The sequence below is a fragment of the Stigmatopora nigra genome, chromosome 7, assembly GCF_051989575.1.
Source record: "Stigmatopora nigra isolate UIUO_SnigA chromosome 7, RoL_Snig_1.1, whole genome shotgun sequence".
NCBI lineage: Eukaryota > Metazoa > Chordata > Actinopteri > Syngnathiformes > Syngnathidae > Stigmatopora > Stigmatopora nigra.
In genome coordinates, this window is record NC_135514.1 from 14,645,001 (window position 1) to 14,669,299 (window position 24,299).

The window sequence follows — 24,299 nt, forward strand, 5'->3', positions numbered from 1 at the left end:
CAGAAAGTAACAGAAATATATAGAGAAAACTCAAGTATTTGGATAAAAAAAACTACATAATAGATATAAAATAGCTAAAATTGAGTTTGTTTCAGGAACAAGTACTGAATTATTCAATATTTCCTGCCATACTTCATTCAAAGTTTTTTGATAAATATATCTGGGTCAAGTTTTGAGCACAGGATGCAGTTCAATCCAGTTCGAAAGTACTTTGTTTTAATTTAAATAGTGTGTACGTGCTAATCAATAGAACTGTACATCCGCAAGTAGTTCCGAGCTTGTAGTACTTTCCAAGTATGGATTGTGTGTATCCTTGGAGGGATGTAAAACAAAAGAGCTACTAAAGACCGGATCACCTCCAAAGCACAACAGGATCGTTATCGGCAGTACTAATCTGACAAAAAAACGCTTGGGAAGACAACTAAAAAGGCTAAAAAAAACGGGAGATTCCAAGGATAAAAAACTCTTGAAAAATAGAAGCTACGCCTCCATTGGAGACGTCGTTTTTCAACGTTTTTCAATGATTTTTTGGGCTTTTTTTGGTCACGAAGCGGTTCATTGATCTCGATGGCGGGCCGCTTCAGACGAGGCAAAAGTGAAAGATGAAAGTGGCGTTTGAAAGACGAAGAAATTTGTCGGAAAAAGCGGCGTGCAGACGACGCCATTTGGCAGGGAGACTGAGGTAGCGTCCAATTAGGAGCTTGCACTGACTGACTCAGCATCTGGGGAACAGTTGGTGGATTCTGGTTTAGAGATGCTGACACAAAGGGAGAAACAGCTTGGAGATGAAGGTTCATCCCCTGTTGCGAGCTAAGCGGGACAGCGCTACGCCGCTAATGTAATGGTACGACGTGTTTCCTTGACTATAACTTGTACTTTTTTTTTTTGTCATTGTTTGGCCAGGCCTGTGACTAATAATAAAAATAGTGCAACTTTTTTTGCAGGCTATTATGTTGTTTTTTTTTAAGATGTAGTTAGCTGGATGGAGCTGTAGTAGTGGAAGTAGGGCCTGTAGTGGTGATAGTAGTGGTAGTGGGAGTAGTGGCGGCAGTGGAGGTAGTGGGGGTAGTTTTTGTAGTTGTAGTGATAGTGGGAGTAGTGGTGGTGGTCGTAGTGGAAGTAGTGGTGGTAGTAGTAGTAGTAGTGCCTGTAGTGATGGTAGTAGTGGGAGTGTGAGGGTGGTAGTCGTAGTGGAAGTAGTGGTGGTAGTAGTAGTAGTAGTGCCTGTAGTGATGGTAGTAGTGGGAGTGTGAGTAGTGTAGGTAGTTCTTGTAGTAGTTGTAATGGTAGTGGGAGTAGTGGTAGTAGTGGTGGTGGTAGTCATGCTGGTAGTAGTAGTGGAAATAGTGGTGGTGGTGGTAGTAGTAGTAGTGGGGTGCTAGTAGTAGTATCGGTGGTAGTAGTAGTAGTGGGGTGCTAGTGGTAGTAGTGGTGGTATTAGTAGTAGTGGTGGTAGTAGTAGTAGTGGTGGTAGTAGTAGTAGTGGTGGTAGTAGTAGTAGTGGGGGCTAGTAGTAGTAGTGGTGGTAGTAGTAGTGGAAGTAGTGGTGGTGGTAGTAGTAGTAGTGGGGTGCTATTAGTAGTAGTAGTAGTGGGGTGCTATTAGTAGTAGTGGTGGTAGTGGTAGTAGTGGTGGTAGTAGTAGTGGTAGTAGTAGTGGTGGTAGTAGTAGTGGTGGTAGTCATAGTAGTGGTGATAGTAGTAGTAGTAGTCGTAGTGGTGGTAGTAGTAGTAGTTGTAGTGGTGGTAGTAGTAGTGGTGGTGGTAGTAGTAGAGGTGGTAGTAGTAGTACTAGTAGTCATAGTAGTGGTGATAGTAGTAGTAGTAGTAATAGTAGTCGTAGTAGTGCTGGTAGTAGGTGTAGTACTAGTAGTCGTGGTAATAGTAGTAGTGGTGGCAGTGGGTGGTGGAAGTATCGGAGGTAGTGGGAGTATTAGTGGTACTGGGAGTATTGGTGGTAGTGGTAGTAGTAGTAGTGGTTAGGAAAAAATGATGACTGAATCAAGTGTACAGCTTGCTTATCCGTGACTCATGATCTTTTCCAAAGACGGATAAAGTTAACTCGTTTTCCCCCCCAACGATTCTTGACTATTGAACGTCACGAGTCGGAGTGAAAGTAAGATATGCGCGAAGCAGACTCCACAATCAATCTCCTAAATTCTTGCACCCGAACAAAACGAAGAGCCGTGTGAAGTAGATTTGAAGGAAGTCCAAAAGCTCCGTAAGTAAGTCACCCAAGTCGGAGTTGACATTTACGGCTCCTCTTGTAATAGTTTCCATTAAGACCGACCGACGTACGCGTCGCTCTTTTCTCGCCGTTCCGCTTCGCGTCCTTTTCGATAAAGTCTCCTCAAAAGAATTCCGGGCCCAATGTTCTTGGCGGTAATGATGGTTTTTATTGGTTGGGGATCATTTACGAGCCCGTTTTGTAAAAGAATGGACTCCATCATATTTTAGGAAGGGGAGACAGAACTTTTTTTGGCGGACTTTTGGATGGCTTGACCTCCAATGTGAGACGAAAAAAGACACGGTGGCTCTTTTAGGGGTGTTAGAAGAAAAAGGGAGAGGCGTTCGCTTGGTTATGTTTGATGTGTTTTGAGGATGGAGTCATAAAATAGGGAAAATAATCGCTTTAAAGGGGTATTATTTTGAAGATGTCCTCTGAGAATGAATAGCAAAGTTTTTAGGGTTTTTTTACGTGTTTGCTTAAGTATTAATGCAACATTTTTTGGTGTATTAGTCAACATATGCATATTATAATAATAATAGAGGAAATGGACATTTTGATGGGATTATTTTAAGGTAAGGAAGTTTAGAATAGGCAAAAAAAATTTTTTATGAATTTTTAGGCAAAAAAATGTGATTTACAAATTTTTAGGTAAAAAAATATTTAATGTACGAATTTGTAGGCAAAAAATGTAATTTACGAATTTTTAGGTTAAAAAATGTGATTTACATTTTTTAGGCAAAAAAATGTCATTTACATTTTTTTAGGCAAAAACAAATGTGATTTATGAATTTTTAGGCAAAAAAACTAATTAATTTACGAATTTTTAGTCGATATTTTTTATCCTCGTGAGAATTAGTTGTCATAATTTTTGGTGAAAAATATCTTACATAGCAGAGTAATTAGTCATAAAAAAAAATAAGTGAGAAAAATTATTCATGAAATTGTCCCTCACAAGGTTCGCGGGGGTGCTGGAGCCTACCCATACCAATTATCAGCAGGTTAGCTAAAGCTGAAATTGTTGTGGGCGGGTTGCAAAACCAAGAAATAAATTAGGTGGATATTTGACAGAATTCTATTTTTTTTTTACAAATAAAAAAAATATATATTTGACAAAAAAGTGGAAGAAAAAATTGTATTAGAAAAAAGTGCAACTTTAAGTTTAATGTTTTCTTTTGATAATCTAATCCTAATTTAAATGCATGATTTATCATTAAAAAAGAGGCGGGGTGTTCCTTTTTGATAGAAAAAATCTTTAAATTCAAAACCAAGCAACTGTATTATAAATAAAGTGTTTATATTTGACTAAAATTAACATATACATTCATCCAGAAACAGATGATAAATCCATTACTGAAAAAACCCATCAACATTTTTCAATCAAAAAGCAGAAAAAAACAATCATTTATATAACAAAACGACTCCATTTAATAATTCCTATCCACAAAAATGCAAACTTTACCATTCCTCCTAAACACTAAATATGACTACATATTTTTAATCCCCGTGCCAGATTTAAAAAGCCGCAAAAAAAAAACAATTAACTCTAACCGAAACAATGAAGACACGAACAGCAGCATGGCGATCCGTCAAAAAATGTGAGTTTTATCTGTTGTTTAACAGAACTGCCCTGCAGTCACAAAACGCAAAAGTTTCATATTACCGCTTTCATTTTTCACATAATAAAACATATTTCCCCCCAAACCCCCCCCCCCCCCCAACGTCCATTGACGAACTATTTCCTTTATCTAAAAACAACAGCCAGAATGGCTGCTTTTTAAGCAAAGCTGCAGCCGCTAATCCACATTAATATTCATAGCAATTAAATCCTCAAAGGGCCGGCCACATCAAAATTAGAAAAATGATTTTTATGAAAATAGTATAGTTGCCTGCCACTATATAGTATACTTTGCGATGAAAAAGTTGTTTTGTTTGTTTGTTTTTTACTGAAAAAGTCGCTATTTACTGGCATGAATTGCTTTGTATTTAATGTTAGATAAGCAAAACAATTGATAAAAAATTGCCAATGAAAAGGAAAAATATACATAAATATGATGTAAGTCGCATTTTTTAAAAAATGTATGAGAAACCAAAGAAAAACTTTAAAGTATAATATTAAAATAGGCAATAATAGACAAAATGGCCACCTGTTTATGTAACATTATGACGTTTTTTTTAGACGATTATAGCTGAAAAACTCACCACGCAAACTAGTTGACGAACAAAGTACAACAAAAAAAACCACAAAATACATAAATATCGCAGGCCCAACCAAAATACGGTAAAAACCGCGCATCATAGTCCGTAAAATTCGGTACTTGAATATGTAAAATGATCAGATCTTGATGAAAATGTGTATAAATATAATGTAAGTTGCATATTTTTCATTTATGAGAACCAAAAAACAAACTTTAAAGTATAATAGTAAAATAGACAAAATGGCCACCTGTTAATGTAACATATTGACATTTTTTTTTAGACGATTAAAGCTGAAAAACTCACCAGGTAACAAACTAGTTGACGGACCAAGTACAAAAAAACACAAAATACATAAATATCGCAGGCCCAACCAAAATACGGTAAAAAAAACGTGCGTTATAGTCCGGAAAATACGGTACTCGAATATGTAAAATGATCAGATCTTGATGAAAATGTATATAAATATAATGTAAGTTGCATATTTTTCATTTATGAGAAACCAAAATCAAACTTTAAAGTTTAATAGTAAAATAGACAAAAATAGACAAAATGGCCACCTGTTAATGTAACATATTGACGTTTTTTTAGACGATTAAAGCCGAAAAAACTCACCAAGTAACAAACTAGTTGACGGACAAAGTACAACAAAAAAAAAAAAAAACACAAAATACATAAATATCGCAGGCCCAACCAAAATACGATAAAAAAACGCGCATTATAGTCCAGAAAATTTGGTACTCGATTATGTAAAATTATCAGATCTTGATGAAAATGTATATAAATATAATGTAAGTTGCATATTTTTCATTTATGAGAACCAAAAAACAAACTTTAAAGTATAATAGTAAAATAGACAAAAATAGACAAAATGGCCGCCTGTTAATGTAACATATTGACGTTTTTGAGACAATTTTAGCCGAAAAACTCACCAAGTAACAAACTAGTTGACGGACAAAGTACAAAAAAACCAAGCATAACATACCATACCAAAACATAACATAACATACCATACCAAAACATAACATAACAAAACATACCAAAACATAACATAACAAAACATACCAAAACAAAACATAACAAAACATATCAAAACATACCAAAATAGAACATAGCATAATATAACATACCAAAACATAACATAACAAAACATAACAAAACATACCAAAACACAACATAGCATAACATAAAATACCATACCAAAACATAACATAAGAGTTTTGTCTACCTCAAATCTTTATATTTATATTCTTTATCCTCACCACAGATGCCATTTTTTTACCTATCTCTACACACCTCCCCCTCTCCTAAATTGCCATCTCGATTGCCTTATATACCAAAACGCCAGAAAGAATTTGACCATTTTCCCCCAAAACAAAAAAACAGAACACATTGCTTAAATGAGGTTTTGTTTCTCTCCTTCTGCTCGAATCGGTAGAGATTTGACCGCAGTTTTCTGGCCGCCTGTCCAAACATCCTCAACACAGGCGGTTTGAGTTCTTTCCAACTACGCAATGGGCGCACCATTTTACAGGGGCAATATCCCAATTATTTTTGACATAAAGCATCCCACCCAAGAAGCCCAGTTCCTCCAAAGCCCCGCCCCCAACTTCCTCGTTATGTTTTCCTAGAGGACAACGAAATATATAGGAATATAAAACAACTACCGTATTTTCACGACTATAAGGCGCACCGCATTATAAGGCGCACCCTCAATGAATGACATTTTTTCCCATATATAAGGTGCACTGGATTATAAGGCGCACTGTCTATTTTGGAGAAAATGTAAGACTTTTACGTGCGCCTTATAGTCGTGAAAATACGGTAATTGCTATTGACTTCCAGGTATGAAGCACTCACTACTTTACAGTCACCTCTAGAGCCAGCCATTGTTGACATTTTGGATTTTTTGGTATCAAATCTTGCAGTGGGGGAGGAGCTATATGATGGAAGATTTTGCAAAACTAAGATGGCTGATCTGCATATTTAACAGTATTGTTTCACTTCAGGCGTTTGTGTTTTTTTAATATCCGACAGTGATGGTTTATTGTTTTTGGTTTTCAGTTTTTCCATATATAAGGCGCACTGGATTATAAGGCGCACTGTCCATTTGGAGAAAATTTAAGACTTTTAAGTGCGCCTTATAGTGGTGAAAATACGGTAATTGCTATTGACTTCCAGGTGTGAAGCACTCACTACTTTACAGTCACCTCTAGAGCCAGCCATTGTTGATGTTTTGGATTTTTTGTATCAAATCTTGCAGTGGGGGAGGAGCTATATGATGGAAGATTTTGTAAACTAAGATGGCTGATCTGCATATTTAACAGTATTGTTTCACTTCAAGCGTTCGTGTTTTTTTAATATCCGACAGTGGTGGTTTTTCGTTTTTGGTTTTCTGTTTTTTTCCATATATAAGGCGCACTGGATTATAAGGCGCACTGTCTATTTTGGAGAAAATTTCAGACTTTTAAGTGCGCCTTATAGTGATGAAAATACGGTAATTGCTATTGACTTCCAGGTACGATACACATTCACCTCTAGAGCCAGCCATTGTTGACGTTTTGGATTTTTTTTTGCATAAAATCTTGCAGTGGGAGAGGAGCTATATGATGGAAGATGTTCTAAACCAAGATGGCATCTGGATATTTAACAGTATTGTTTCAGTTCAGGCGTTTGTGTTTTTTTTAATATCCGACAGTGGTGGTTTTTCCTTTTTGGTTTTCAGGTTTTTCCATATATAAGGCGCACTGGATTATAAGGCGCACTGTCTATTTTGGAGAAAATGTAAGACTTTTAAGTGCGCCTTATAGTCGTGAAAATACGGTAATTCAATCATACAATCGCCACAGATGTCCGTGTATTTTGTAAATTTTGCACCTAACGCCACACTTTTAAACTATTTTTTAATGTTTTTTTTTTTAGCGACGACCATATGTCGAATGTTTTGACGTTATTCTTCAAGCCTTCTGTCGTCTCCCCGGGAGCATTGTTTGTCCGCCTTGAGCAGCTTATTCTTAGCAAGAGCGTAATTACGCTTTGTCGCAACAAATAGTCTCGTTGCGCCACACGCCGGGTTTGTTGTCGTGCGCCCACTAAAAAGCCATCGTTAACGCAACGAGGGTTTTTTTTTTCATTAGCTCACACTGCATGCGGCCTTTCTATTGTTCTCTACTATTAAAAAAATGTTTTTGTTAAGCTGAATATGTATTGTGAAAATATGTTTAAGTTCAAAAGCACATGGTTAGCAAAATATAGCAAACAATGCTTACTAGAGATGCTAAAAAGCTAATTTATTATGCTAGTGTTCATGTAATTCACTTGAAATTGTTGTTATTATTGAATTGAATGGAATTTTGATTAAAATGAAGCTATTTTTAAAAGAAAAAAAATGCTAATTGAAGCTATATTGTTGTAAATCAAATTAAAACAATTAATTTTAAGAATATATTGTTTCAAAAGCAGAATTTACACAATGAATCAACTAAATAAAAGGTTCCATTTTGATTTTTAAATAAAATATATTTTTTGAGGAAAATTAAGCTATATTCAAAAGAAAAAATAGCTAATTGAAGCTATATTTCGTTAAACAATGAATTTTAGGATTATATTGTTATAAAAGTAGAATTTACACAATGCAATGACTAAATAAAACGGATACATTTTCATTTTTTAAATAAAATGTAATATTAAATAGCAAAAAAACAACAAAGACAATACATATATATCTATTGTTTACCTTTCACGATGACTCTACATAACTTCGCAATGTTTATCCAAATTAAAAAATAATAATATGCATGTAAAACAAATATTCAAAAAATACCATGGAGCAAAAAATACTTCGTACTTTTCTACCCAGTAAAGATTTATTATAAGATTCAGGCTATGTGTACTACTAATGTGTAGATAGCACTGTCTGTTTTTTTCTGAAATTAATTCCCCTCCAGAACTGCAGGGGGAGCTAGAGAGCAAAACCATTGAACATTCCACATTTTCCGTGAGTTTTTTGGAATTTTGTTTGTTGGGCTAATGAAGTGGAAAATAAGAAATTGGTAAGGCTTTATTTAAAAAAAAGGGGCGGCGGCTCAAAGGTTAATGGCTGACATTTCTGCACGGTGATTGTTCCGCATTCAAATGCCAAACGGGCGAGTTTTAATCAGAGCTTTTAGTCCACTTTTCAAAGTATGTTCATTGCATTCCTCATGTTTTATTTAAGTAATCAGGATGTATAACCCTCATAATCTTGTCACCAGTGAAGGCTTTGATCCACAAACAAGACAAGACCGCTAACTTCATTTTGATTGGTCGCTCGGGCTAAGTTAAGTTGCATATGATTAAACAGCAAATTGACGATTTATGGAAATGCTACAGAAAATACATTTATCGGTATATTTTCTTTATCCTCTGCAAAGAACAGCCTATCCAAACCAACTACAGGCACCATTAGTGGGTGACAACCTCAATTGGGGGTCAGCCAATCACAGGGCACAAGGAGACAAACAGTAAATCATTTGTAGCTATAAGCAATTTAGCCAGCTAGCCTAGCTTAGCCTAGCATGTATTTAGTATTTGGGTACAAACTAGATTACTTTTAGAAAACTAAGGTAAGTCTGGGGACCAGTGAGAATATGCAACTCCACCAATAAGAAAGCACGGTCGCTAAAATGAAAGAAAGAATGCTAATTGAAGCTATATTGTGTTCTAAATCATATAAAAACAATGAATTTTAACAATCGATTGTTTCAAAAGCAGAATTTACACAATGAATCAACTAAATAAAAGGTTCAATTTTGATTTTTAAATAAAATATATGTTTTGATGAAAATTAAGCTATATTCAAAAGAAAAAATAGCTAATTGAAGCTATATTTCGTTAAAACAATGAATTTTAAGATTATAATCTTTTATAAGCAGAATTTACACAATGCAATGACTAAATAAAACGGATAAATTTTCATTTTTTAAATAAAATGTAATATTAATTAGCAAAAAACTACAAAGACAATACATATATATCTATTGTTTACATATATATCTATTGTTAACCAATAAGAAAGCACGGTCGCTAAAATGAAAGAAAGAATGCTAATTGAAGCTATATTGTGTTCTAAATCATATTAAAACAATGAATTTTTCGGGTGGGTTAGGGCGGGGGGGGGTTAACCAATAAGAAAGCACGGTCGCTAAAATGAAAGTTAAAGGGCAACTCTTGTTGAATATAAATTTCAAGCGGCGGTATGTATCTACTGATGGAATCCATCTTTTGTAATTACCAAAGAATGTGCGAAGAAAATAGCGGTAGCGGGCGGGCGCGGGGGGCGGGGTTTGCTCGAAACGATGAATCTTATTATGGGCTGGCGAGGAATAATAACTTCCTCCGCCACATTATGTCGGCATACTCCTGATAAGATCATTGCAAAATGGCAGCTGTTGGAAATAATGTAATTCATTTTGTGATGCTGCAGGGACACTCTAAAAAAAATGTACTAGAGCACCCCCGCGCTCCCCCCCAAATGAAGCATGTCTTCCATTAGACCCCTAAAGAAACAAACTAATAGCTTTGCAAAGACTTGCCATTTATAATACAACTATAATTCCTATGATTCATTAAGCAGGAACCTAAAACGATAGTATACTCTGATTAGAACGGCGCTCCGGGGAAATGTTTATGCTAATTTATTCGGGAACATTGTGGTTGACGAAGAAACTTGTCAGGATATTGTGTAGATTAACACCACGCCTCCCATCAAGTCGTCTTTTGTCTCAGCGGGACGTGGAAAAGATGGATGTTGTGTACCCGAGATTATATACGTCAATTTATTTTGTCTTGGATCAAACTATGTAATCGCCTGCTACATCATTTTTAGGGATTCATTGTTCATTTTAAGAATGTTAAAATGGTAAACAACAACGCTAGTATTGATGTGTTAATGTTAGTTTAATTGTGTCGTTATGTTATTGAACTTACTTTATATTATAAAATAATGAATATCTTTCACGCACTACATGAAACTGAAGTACAGAATCTCAGATTGGGTTTTATAAAAAACTAACTTTGGGTAAAAAAATTAATTAATCCGGTTCATATGAGCTCTAGTTCATTTGAATGAGAAAAGTTGTTATAATAATACAGTAATCCCTCACATATCATGGTTAATGTAGACCAGACATAGCCGCGATAAACAAAAAAAGTAGGATTACCCGCATTATAACTACCACAATAAACTTTTACGGACCTATACAGAAATACTAGTAAATAAGTACAATAATAAAAGTGTATATGTATTAAATATTACAGCTATAGGCATGTAAAAAGAGTGTAGTGTATTAATATCTAAATATAGTGTACAGTAATCCCTTGGCCATTTTGTAGTTCAACTTTGTTTGCATTTACAATTTTTTTACATTATTTCATTGTTTTAATTATTTTAATATATATTTTAAAGTTTATTTAAGTATGAAAATCTATGCTGAAACTTGAAACTAATGAACACTTTCAACTTATGAACACGTTCAACTTATGAACACGTTCAACTTATGAACACGTTCAACTTATGAACACGTTCAACTTATGAACACTTTCAACTTATGAACACGTTCAACTTATGAACACGTTCAACTTATGAACACGTTCAACTTATGAACACGTTCAACTTATGAACACGTTCAACTTATGAACAGGTTCAACTTATGAACAGGTTCAACTTATGAACAGGTTCAACTTATGAACACGTTCAACTTATGAACACGTTCAACTTATGAACACGTTCAACTTATGAACACCTTCAACTTATGAACACTTTCAACTTATGAACGGTTTCAACTTACTCTTGCAACTAGGACTCAAAACTGAAGAAAATAATATTATTACTATTATTCTTAATAATACGTTTGGTCGCCGGACATTTGGTCGCCCGGACGTTTGGTCGCCCGGACATTTGGTCGCCCGGGTGAATATAATTTTGAGATCTGGTTTCAACAGTTGATATTTAGATATTAAACTCTCTCTCATGAATATAATTTTGAGAGCTACATTAGACGTTTGCCCTTGAATAGCAGACGGGAAAGATTAGCCTTAGAAACCACGCATCAGATCTGATGGTTTATACAGCGGGAAGACATGATAAATGATTAGCAAAGTCAAAAGTTACCCTCATTAGCAAACAATGTTTTGGCTATGGGGCGTAGGATGTATTACCTTCAGGGATATGTTTTAGATAAATGGACTACCACATGGACAGAGCAGGTGGACACAGCCATAAAAAAAGAATACACCCCGCTGATACAAACTGGCTTATGTGGACAAACAATTTATGAAAGTGACGGCGTCTGCAAGGTGAAACACAGGGGGGCGGGGCCAGCCCATGACGGACGGAGGAATCCAATTGGCTTCTAGAACGATGACTCTGCCACGTTGGAAAAAAATGGACGAAAACAGAAAACAACAAAAACGCAGTGCGGATGTCCAGATACATACAGCCGATCCTCTACTTACGAACGAATTAGGTGCTGAGCGCTTGTTCATAAGTTGAAAGTGTTCATAAGTTGAAAGTGTTCATAAGTTGAAAGTGTTCATAAGTTGAAAGTGTTCATAAGTTGAAAGGGTTCATAAGTTGAAAGGGTTCATAAGTTAGAAGTGTTCATAAGCTGAAAGTGTTGATAAGTTGAAAGTGTTCATAAGTTGAAAGTGTTCATAAGTTGAAAGTGTTGATAAGTTGAAAGTGTTCATATGTTGAAAATGTTCATAAGTTGAGTGTTCATAAGTTGAAATCGTTCATAAGTTGAAAGTGTTACTAAATTGAAAGTGTTCATAAGTTGAAAGTGTTCATAAGTTGAAAGTGTTCATAAGTTGAAAGTGTTCATAAGTTGAAAGTGTTCATAAGTTGAAAGTGTTTATAAGTTGAGTGTTCATAAGTTGAGTGTTCATAATTTGAAAGTGTTCATAAGTTGAAATTGTTCATAAGTTGAAAGTGTCCATAAATTGAAAGTGTCCATAAGTTGAAAGTGTCCATGAGTTGAAAGTGTCCATAAGTTGAAAGTGTTCATAAGTTGAAAGTGTTCGTAAGTTGAATGTTCATAAGTAGAGGAGCGTCTGTATTTTAAAAATTCAGATTCGATCAGTAAATAAAAAAACTATGCTAGTATAACCATTGCTGTCAAGTGGAAAGTGACCTTCCCAAAAAACTGTGAATAAAATTAATAATAATAAAAATGTTTTTTTTATCTCAGCGTCGCCAATCAGAAGTTGAATGAAGTACAAAGTCGCCCGTCTGGTTCTTTGTCCTCGGCTTTAAGCGACACGGAGGGGGGAACGTGTCACGATTTGATAACGTCAGGTCACTTTAACCTCTCGGCGCCGTGCGTAAATGATAACTGCCGCTGCTTTAAAGTGGCTTCCTTGGATAATATTCACTCTATTTCATTCTTTTGTAGCTTATTTCTTGACATTTACTGAAAAATGGAAGCTCCCTATCACAGATTTTTTTGAAGGATTGCTTCTTGTCGGCCATTTTGCGGCGATTTTGTGAGGTTGGTTGCAATCACGAAAATGTTACTTGTCATATTATTGTTGATAAAGTATAGATGTATATTACATTTCCTGATTTTACCCCTTTTAAATCAATAATTGTCATTTTTTAATCATTTTTTTCTGTGTTTTTAGTTCAAAAATCATTTTGTAAAATCAAGAAATATATTTAAAAAAAGGTAAAATAAACATTGTTTTAGATCTATTCAAAAATGAATATTTAGGGATTTTAATCTAGTTCTTTTAATCCATTTATTTAAAAAAATCTAGATATTATATCTAAAATGGTCATTTAATCATTTTTTCTGTGTTATTAGTTCAAAAATCATTTTGTAAAATCTAAAAATATATTTTAAAAAAGCTCAAATGAACATTGTTTTAGATCTATAAAACTGAATATTCAGGGATTTTAATCTAGTTCTTTTAATCCATTTATTTAAAAAATCTAGAGTTTGCATGGGTCTGTGTGAGTTTTCTTCGGGTACTCTGTTTCCCTCCCACAATCCAAACACATGCTAAGCTAGCTATTTGAGGCCTCTAAATTTCCCCTATCTACGAGTATTTGTCTCCTCGTGCCTTGTGATTGGCCGGGCCACCGATTCAGGGTGTCAGACATCAACTGGGATACGCTCCAGCACCCTCATGACCCTTGTAAGGGAGGATAAGCTTGTTCAGAAGATGAATGAATGACGAAAATCAATGAAATGCAAGTACCGTATTTTCACGACTATAAGGCGCACTTAAAAGTCTTACATTTTCTTCAAAATAGACAGTGCGCCTTATAATCCAGTGCGCCTTATATATGGAAAAACAGAAAACCAAAAACAAAAAACCACCACTGTCGGATATAAAAAAAACACAAATGCCTGAACTGAAACAATACTGTTAAATATGCAGATCAGCCATCTTAGTTTACAACATCTTCCATCATATAGCTCCTCCCCCACTGCCAGATTTTATATCAAAAAATCCAAAACATTAACAATGGCTGGCTCTAGAGGTGACTGTGGTGTAGTGTGTACTTCATACCTGGAAGTCAATAGCAATTACGTATTTTCACGACTATAAGGCGCACTTAAGTCTTACATTTTCTCCAAAATGGACAGTGCGCCTTATAATACAGTGCACCTTATAATACAGTGCGCCTTATATATGGAAAAATGTCATTCATTGAGGGTGCGCCTTATAGTCGTGAAAATACGGTAAATATCTTAATCCCGGATTGAAGTACATCTCTAATACAATCTTAGATATATTTAGGATGATTCCTGCTTTTCTATATCATCATTATTTCGCCTTATTACTACCTTAGACAGCTTGTTGAGCACCAGTAAGGAATAGATTTCAATGTAATCAAGGAACGTCAGCTTCCCCGGTGATGGCGGATGTTTTGCCTAGCGGTTGCCATGGTCACCGAGAAGTCCTACCAGGCGGAACGGCATTGTCACTCACAATTACCAAAAGGAGGCTGATTAAGAATCAAGGTGTTCATGCAAGAAGAAGAAGAAGAAACTGTCGGAGACCTGAAGGAGGCGTAATCAAAACCACTGACTGCTCACCTGACTTTAAAACTTGACTTGTTTTGGATCTCAGTAAATCTTGGAATATACGGTATTCCCTCGGTTATCGCGGTTAATGGGGACCGGGACCACCCGCGATAAGTGAATTTCTGCGAAGTAGGGATTCCCCTTCAAAAATGCTTAATTTGAATTTAATTCAAAAAAAAATAAAATATTTTTTTTTTAATTTTTGTACATTTTTTTTTTACATTTTTTTACCCCCCTGTATACAGTACACCATATAGAATACGGGTAGAGAGAGTGAAATTCATGTTATAACAAAAAAAAAAAAAACTGTAAAATATGTTGTTTCAATGTAATATTTGTATTTTTTTTCAAAAAAAAAATCTGCGAAGTTCTGAGTCCGCGATAGCTGAACCGCGATAACCGAGGGAACACTGTACACCATATAGAATACGGGTAAAGAGAGTGAAATTCATGTTATAACAAAAAAAAAAAAACTTTAAAATATGTTGTTTCAATGTAATATTTGTATTTTTTTCCCCCAAAAAAATCCACGAAGCTCTGCGTCTGCGGTAGCTGAATCGCGAAGTAGCGAGGGAACACTGTATTTTTTTTAAATACATTTTTAGATTTTACAAAATGATTTTTAAACTAAAAACACAGAAAAAAATGATTAAAAAAATTACAATCAATGATCTAAAAGGGCTAAAATCAGGAAATGTAATATACATATATACTCTTCATTTTAATTTGATCCTAAAACACAAAGTCACCACTCATCATTTACTTTCTCGGGCCGCACAAAATGACCCGGCGGGCCAGATTTGGCCCGCGGGCCGCCACTTTGACACCAGTGCCTTAAAAGATCACAGCCTTCAAATCAGAGTAGTGGCTTTGCTTCCTGAGTGACAGTGACAGTGGGCGGGCCTTGGGGGTGGGGTTTATGGAGGAGGAGGGGAAGGGTGGAGGGGGTTAGTTAGTCTTGAGTTTTAACCTCCTGCTTCTGCCACCACGATGCATACAAAGAATTTGTGAAATGTTTGCCAGGGCTTGACATCCTCGAGCCAGGCGCTTGCTTTTTTCTTTGCCGGCTAACCTAACGTGACACGTAGCCCTGCAGCAGCACGCATTTAATGCTGCGTAATCCCTCCATGCCGAAGCATAGAAGGCAATTAAAGGTCTTTAAATGACATATTTATTGATTTATGTACTGTCAAATATGCATGGATTGTGTAAGGGTTATTTATATAATTGGAGGGTAGTGGGTTTTCATTCATTTTCTTCACAAGGGGGCGTGAAAAGGGGGTGCTGGAGCATATCAAATCGAATTAAAAGCCTTTATTGGGAAAATAGTACTAAAATGTGTTCAATAGTACTAAAATGTGTTCAATAGTACTCAGATGTGTTCAATAGTACTAAAATGTGTTCAATAGTACTCAAATGTGTTCAATAGTACTAAAATGTGTTCAATAGTACTCAAATGTGTTCAATAGTACTAAAATGTGTTTAATATACTACAACAATGTGTTTAATAGTACTAAAATGTGTTTAATATACTACAAAAATGTGTATAATAGTACTAAAATGTGTATAATAGTACTCAAATGTGTATAATAGTACTAAAATGTGTTCACTAGTAATAAAATTAGTTTTCACTAGTACTAAAGTGTTTTCACTAGCACTAAAATGTGTTTTCTCTAGTACTAAAATGTGTTTAATAGTACTCAAATGGTTTTAATGGTACGAAAATATGTTCAATAGTACTCAAATGTGTTTAATAGTACTCAAATGTGTTTAAATGTACTAAAATGTGTATAATAGTACTAAAGTGTGTGTAATAGTACTAAAATGTGTATAATAGTACTAAAATGTGTATAATAGTTCTAAAATGTGTATAATAGTACAAAAATGTGTTCAATAGTACTCAAATGTGTTTAATAGTACTCAAATGTGTTCAATAGTACTCAAATGTGTATAATAGTACTCAAATGTGTTTAATGGTACTAAAATATGTTCAATAGTACTCAAATGTGTTTAATAGTACTCAAATGTGTTTAATAGTACTAAAATGTGTATAATAGTACTAAAGTGTGTGTAATAGTCCTAAAATGTGTTTCATAGTACTAAAATATGTTTCATAGTACTAAAATGTGTTTCATAGTACTAAAATGTGTTCAATAGAACTAAAATGTGTTTAATAGTACTAAAATGTGTCTAGTAGTACTAAAATGTGTTTAATATTCTACAAAAATGTTTAATATGGGACTAAAATGTATATAATAGTACTAAAATGTGTATAATAGTACAAAAAATGTGTTCAATAGTACTCAAATGTGTTTAATAGTACTCAAATGTGTTCAATAGTACTCAAATGTGTATAATAGTACTCAAATGTGTATAATAGGACTGAAATGTGTCTATTAGTACAAAAATGTGTTTAATAGACAAAATGTGTTCAAGTATTCTACGCATTGCCTTTAAAGTCCATCCAAGCGAAAAAAAATCAGGAGACGGCGCTAAAGACGCGTGTCACGACTTAATGAAACGCATAAAAATCACAAGAAATAAAAACATCCGGAAGGAAGATAACAAATCATAAAAAAACATCATCCACATTCCTATTTCAGCCACTTCATTACCCTGCACTCGATGTCAATTCTTTTGCTGAGATGGGCGCAAAATTGTTGTCCTGAAGTGAGCTATAAAATGCACTGACAGCAGAATTTGGAGGGGTTGTAGTTAAGGGGGAGGGGCTTCCAATATGTAAGGCTCAGCAAACATAGTTTCAATGCGGATTGGGTGCTGTTTTTTAGTGATTATGCTAGCACCATGGGGTTTTTTTTTTCGGTGCAGGTTTCGACGTAGAAGCGGAATTATTTCCCTTTTCGCATCAGCGAGCTTTCGCGGTCGGTTGAAGTTTACTCACTGGTGTGTGCAAACATGGTGTTAAAGTAGAATAGTGAATGCATGCTGACATGGACGGAAATTATGATCAGGCAGATGTGGAGTTCTCGAGTTGATGTTGGGAGAATAAATAATAAATGGGATATACAGTTATTTGGAGATGATGTGAATTGCTAGTTTTTGAATGTACTGCTTTTTATGGCTTATGAGACTTATGAACACAAAAGTTCCCACTTGTTAGCATGATAGCATTCAAGCTAGCAGTCAGAATGTGTTACTTACCTTACTGACGTTCCCACAAATACAAACATTCTTTAACAATTGATTTTTTTTTAAAAATGACTCACCATAACATAACCTAATATAGCATAACATAATGTAGCATAACATAACGTAATGTAGCATAACATAACGTAATGTAGCATAACATAACGTAATGTAGCATAACATAACGTAATGTAGCATAACATAACGTAAAGTAGCATAACATAACGTAATGTAGCATAACATAACGTGATGTAGCATAACATAACGTGATGTAGCATAACATTACGTAATGTAGCGTAACATAACGTAAAGTAGCGTAACATAACGTGATGTAGCATAACATAACGTGATGTAGCATAACATAACGTAATGTAGCATAACACAACGTAATGTAGCATAACACAATGTAATGTAGCATAACATAACATAATGTAGCATAACATAACAAAACGTAGCATAACATAGCGTAATGTAGCATAACATAACATAATGTAGCATAACATAACAAAACGTAGCATAACATAGCGTAATGTAGCATAACATAACAATGTAACAAACTTAACATGACAATGTAATGTTATGTTAAGTTAGGTTTGTTACATTATGTGATGGTACGTTATGTTGTTGTTATGTTATGTTGCGTTATGTTGTTACGTTCGGATACGTTATGTTATGTTATGTTGTTATGTTATGATAGCCATGAATCAAGACTTTGATACGTTATGTTATGCATTTTCTCACTTATGAGGCGCATCCGAGTATAAGCAGTACCCCTAAAATTGCCTTAAAATGATCAAATTTGACAATTACTCTAGTATAAGCCACCCCCTGATTCCAATTTGAAAATATGTTTCATTTTAACAAGAAATGCAGACCAAATTGGAAGGGACCATTAACCAAATGTATTTGCTAACAGATTGTTCCAAAATAAACACAAAAGTACCCACATATTAGCATGATAGCATTCAAGCTATCAGTCACAATGTGTTACCTACCTTAGTGACATTCCCGCAAATACACACATTTTTTAATACAATTAATTTTTAAAAAAATGACTCACCATCACATTTGACGTAGGTTGATGTAATTATTTCATCTCATTATAGAATCAATATTCATTGCCATCCTTTTCACTTCATCTTGGAAGATCATCAGCCTATCCCGGTCTCCGAGTAGGATTACCCCTACAAAAGCCATAAATCAAGACTTTAATGAACGGATAACAAGCTTAACATAACATAATGTAACATAAACTTAACTTACATAATAATGTTGTTATGTTAAGTTCATGGTACGTTATGTTATAGTACGTTATGTTAAGTTATGTTATGTTTCGTTGTTATGTTAGGGTTAGGGTTATGTTATATTATTTTCAGTTTAACAGAACATAACATAAAACACATTTATTTAATAAGGGAAACTACATATTAATGAACATATTCGTAAATATGTAAGATTGTAGCCAAGGACTAATTTCCATCTTTAGTCATATATTATAGATATGTTAATTGTGTAAATATAATATCATTAACATTAGATCAAATTGTTCAGTTTTATTTGATTAAACTGGGGAAAGAATTATGTCAAAAAAACTAAATATACCGGGCCCAAAACTCTAAAAAAAATGACTCACCATAACATAACAAAACGTAACATAACGTAATGTAGCATACCATAACGTAGTGTAGCATACCATAACGTAGTGTAGCATACCATAACGTAGTGTAGCATAAACTGGGGAAAGAATCATGTCAAAAAAACTAAATATACCGGGTCCAAAACTCTAAAAAAATGACTCACCATAACATAACAAAACGTAACATAACGTAATGTAGCATACCATAACGTAGTGTAGCATAAACTGAGGAAAGAATTATGTCAAAAAAACTAAATATACCGGGTCCAAAACTCTAAAAAAAAATGACTCACCATAACATAACAAAACGTAACATAACGTAATGTAGCATACCATAACATAGGTGTAGCATAAACTGGGGAAAGAATTATGTCAAAAAAACTAAATATACCGGGGCCAAAACTCTAAAAAAATGACTCACCATAACATACCAAAACATAACGTAATGTAGCATACCATAACGTAACGTAACATAACAAAACATTAGATCAAATTGTTCAGTTTTATTTGATTAAACTGGGGAAAGCATTATGTCAAAAAAACTAAATATACCGGGTCCAAAACTCCAAAAAAATGACTCACCATAACATAACAAAACGTAACATAACAAAACGTAACATAACAAAACGTAACATAACAAAACGTAATGTAGCATACCATAACATAGTGTAGCATAAACTGGGGAAAGAATTAGGTCAAAAAAACTAAATATACCGGGTCCAAAACTCTAAAAAAAATGACTCACCATAACATAACAAAACGTAACATAACGTAATGTAGCATACCATAACGTAGTGTAGCATAAACTGAGGAAAAAATTATGTCAAAAAAACTAAATATACCGGGTCCAAAACTCTAAAAAAATGACTCACCATAACATAACAAAATGTAACATAACGTAATGTAGCATACCATAACGTAGTGTAGCATAACATAACGTCAAAAAAACTAAATATACCAGGTCCAAAACTCAGTTTTTTTCAATCACGATTTGCTACCAGCCAAAATAAAGACCTAGCCATAGTTTGGACACCTAAAGTGTCCCAAAAAATTCCCCCGCCGTGTTTTCCACTAACAGCTGTCGTCACAAGCAATTTAAATGTCTCTCCAGTCAAATTCCTCTTCTAATGTGAGGATACCAGGTAAACAGATGGTCCAAAACTCGCAAGACATAGCAACGAAAAGGACGACGCAACGCCGTCTTTCGTGAGTACTGGTTGTTGACATACTGCAGCAAATCAAGCTGTCGACCCCGTCACCAAAAGTCAGGATTATCACGCACTCCATCCTTGTCGCTTATCTCGTTCACGGTTCTTCTGTTTACCAGACGGATCTCGTCACTGTTGACTTTGTCTCACCCGGACTCGTGACAAGACTTGATCTTTTTTCTGGGTCTATCACTGACTCAACTCGACACTGTTCTGTCTAAAGATGACATCTGTGGATGAGTTAGTGGTTCGGATAATATTTCAACCGGAAAATACATTAAAATTAGGTGTATGAATATGTTAAATGGAAAAATTTTAGGATCCACCTTGACATGAAGTGGTTAATTTTTAATCAATTGAGCTTTTATTAAGGAGACAGAAGTTAAAGTTTTTCTGTAAAATATATTTCAGTGCTGCTAGATAAATACGCTATACCAGGGGTGGGCAAACTACGGCCCGCGGGCCACATCCAGCCCGTTAGGCTTTATAAACCGGCCCGCTGACGTTGTCCAAATATTTTTTTATTTTTTTATTTTATTTTTTTATTTTTATCCCCAAGATGGCGGTGTAACTCGGAAGCCAGTGGCAGTAACTGTGTCCACTTTTATTTGTTTTTCGTGTTTTACAGTCCATTTTACATTTTTGTATAAATGACATTTAATATTTTTTAATACATTTCTTTTTACTTTACTGGGTACTTTATACTTTTTACTTTAATGATGAGTGATGAGTATGCTAATACTTAGTCCCTGTTTATTTTTCATATGTACTGTTAACGGATGCACTTTTTTATATGTATCCTATCTTCTCCTGACCCCGCCCATCTGTCATTTTTTTTAAAGTCAATATGGCCACCGGGCCCAAAAGTTTGCCCACCCCTGAACTAGGTGAATAACATAAAGAGCCAGAAAAATCTAACGGAAAGTCATAAAATCTACCAAATTATTTTTGATATGTAATTTATTAGCAGTTTTTAATGGGCCCTGATGAATTTGTGTTTTTTGAGTGAATAAAAATAAGAGAAACATGAAATGAGGCAAAGTATTTAAAAATACGATAAGAAGCAAAGAGTTGCATAGATTTGGGCCGGGAGCCGCATGCAGCTCGAGAGCCACGTAGTCAATTATGTATTTTTTTACTTAAGTCACACTATTTTTAATAGATTTTCAGGGCCTGTAACGAATACAAAAGTGTGATATGTTAAAAAAAATTATGTGATATGTATAAAATTTATTTTAGTTTTTTTGCTTAAACGACAACAAATAATTGAAAAAAACATATTTCCAAGTTTCTTCAGTTAAATTTCAACTTTTTTAGCAACATGCCAATTTCAACCCGCGACACATAAAAAAAAAACGAAATAATCTTCCTGTCACCAAAAACCCGGGATTACATCGTTTAACCGCAATGTGTTTGTGAACTTTCCTGACAATAAATCCGCAAAAAATCCCAGTAGGATTCAAAAGTTCAGAAAAAAAACATGTTTTAACATCTTTTTGCAAAAAAAAAAAAAAGCAGATAACCGACAAGCCAAACGTAAACATCGCACGGGCAAGATTTATTACCCCGACGGCGGCTCTGCGTATTCTTCCAGGTTTGGTTCCGATATCCAAGTGTCAAATGGCAGGAGAGATAGCGGCCTTTAATCACCGTTGTTTACAATACGAAGCCGACTTGCCGGGGATGTTCGACGGTGAGCGCCGAACAAGAGGTTATCAAACAAATTATAACAGTTACGTGGGTGGAATGGCTTTGCATCTCTTGAGTCAAGCCCTGGAACAACAATAACGCTATATGCTACATTTGCTATATTAACACGGATTAAACAGCCCATGTATTAAAGGTAAAATCAATGGTGTGCCTAAGTTATGTCATGTAACATTTATCTGCATAATTATGTTACTTTGACCCGAGTAGAGTTGAAAATGAATGTGATTAGACTCAAATGGGCGATTACATTCAAATAAAAACATTATTATTTGGGATAAGGATAAATGTGTGTGTTTTTTTTTTTTGCAATTAGGGCACAGGTGTCAAAGTGGCGGCCCGGGGGCCAAATCTGGCCCGCCGCATCATTTTGTGCGGTCCGGGAAAGTCAATCATGAGTGCCGACTTTGTGTTTTAGGGTCAAATTAAAATGAAAAGTATAGATGTATATTAAATTTCCTGGTTTTGCCCCTTTTAAATCAATAAATGTCATTTTTTAATCGTTTTTTTCTGTGTTTTTAGTTCAAAAATTATTTTGTAAAATCTAAAAATATATTTAAAAAAAGGTAAAATAAACATTGTTTTAGCTCTATAAAAAATGAATATTCAGGGATTTTAATCCAATTCATTTAACCCATTTAAATCAATAATTGTCATTTTTTTAATCGTTTTTTTCTGTGTTTTTAGTTCAAAAATTATTTTGTAAAATCTAAAAATATATTTAAAAAAAGGTAAAATAATCATTGGTTATATCTATGAAAAAAATAATATCCAGGGATTTTAAATCCAATTCATTTAACCCATTTATAAAAATATATGGTTTTAAATATCTAGTTAATATTTAGATGGTCGTCTCTCTGTGTGCCCTAAGGCGACCAGTCAGGGGTATGGTCTATCTTTCACCCAATGTCAACTGGAATGAACTCCGGCAACTTAACAACACAGGTGTCAAAGTGGCGGCCCGGGGGCCAAATCTGGCCCGCCGCATCATTTTGTGCGGCCGGGGAAAGTCAATCATGAGTGCCGACTTTGTGTTTTAGGATGAAATTCAAATTTACAGTATAGATGTATATTACATTTTCTGATTTATCCGTTTTAAATCAATAATTGTCATTTTTTAATCGTTTTTTTCTGTGTTTTTAGTTCAAAAATTATTTTATAAAATGTAAAAATATATTTAAATAAAGCTAAAATAAACATTGTTTTAGATGTATAAAAACCGGAATATTCAGGGCTTTTAATCCAGTTCTTTTAATCCATTTAGTTAAAAAAAATCTAAATATTATGCCTAAAATGGTCCGAGTATAAGTTAATAGTAAAAATATAATATCATTAACATGAAATCAAATTGTTTGGTTTTATATGCGAAGTATTTTTTGTGATTTACAAAATTCCCCAATATTATAAAGCTTTAACTCGCGAATTTCAAATAACAATGAAAAAACATCTATTAATTTTCTGAACCACTATTTAAATTCGTACGAACCAAAGAAGGGTGAAACGAACATATGGCGTGTTCAATCTTGCCGAGCCGAGGGGGTATATTGGGGGTCCCGTCGTGACTGATTCAGCGAGGACGTCCATTAAGCACCGGCTGCCGCTAGCAAACGATAGCCCGAGTTTCCCCGCCGCAGACTTTGACGGCCATTTTTTGACAAACGTCTGCTCATCTTTTCGGCACAAAAACATTGTTCACGCCATCTTCACGGAAAAGTTAAGTACACTACAGAGCCTTCCCATCAATTAAGATGCAATCGCGAGATGAATAGATCGTGTACGCTAATGGGAAGCCCCGAGAGTACTTATCGGGGATATGGAGTACTCGCATAACTGGAAAATATTATGTATTTGATTGCTATATACAAAAAAGGCGGCTTTTATCAGGTATTGTTTGCGATATGTGGTTATTTCTGGGTTTTTTTTTGGTCCTGAATGGCTTTACTTAGAAATGAGTACATTTACTACTATAAAGAAAACATTATTCTAATACAGATTGACTGACAGGTTTGATAAGTAGTATAAGGGTAATGTTATTTTGGATATTGTGGAATATTATGACAATAACAAAAAGATAGTTTTGGCAAAAACGAAAGATAGCAGATTTGT

The 24,299-nt window shown here is 34.6% G+C and overlaps 1 long non-coding RNA gene across 1 annotated transcript in view; it reads right to left on the reverse strand.

Moving 5' to 3' along the window:
* The window catches only part of LOC144199233 (uncharacterized), a 104,473-nt gene that overhangs the window by 77,700 nt on the left and 2,474 nt on the right, over nt 1–24,299 (reverse strand). The window contains exon 3 of the long non-coding RNA XR_013326869.1: nt 18,703–18,826. This is a non-coding gene — a long non-coding RNA (uncharacterized LOC144199233). The remainder of the gene's footprint in view (nt 1–18,702; nt 18,827–24,299) is intronic.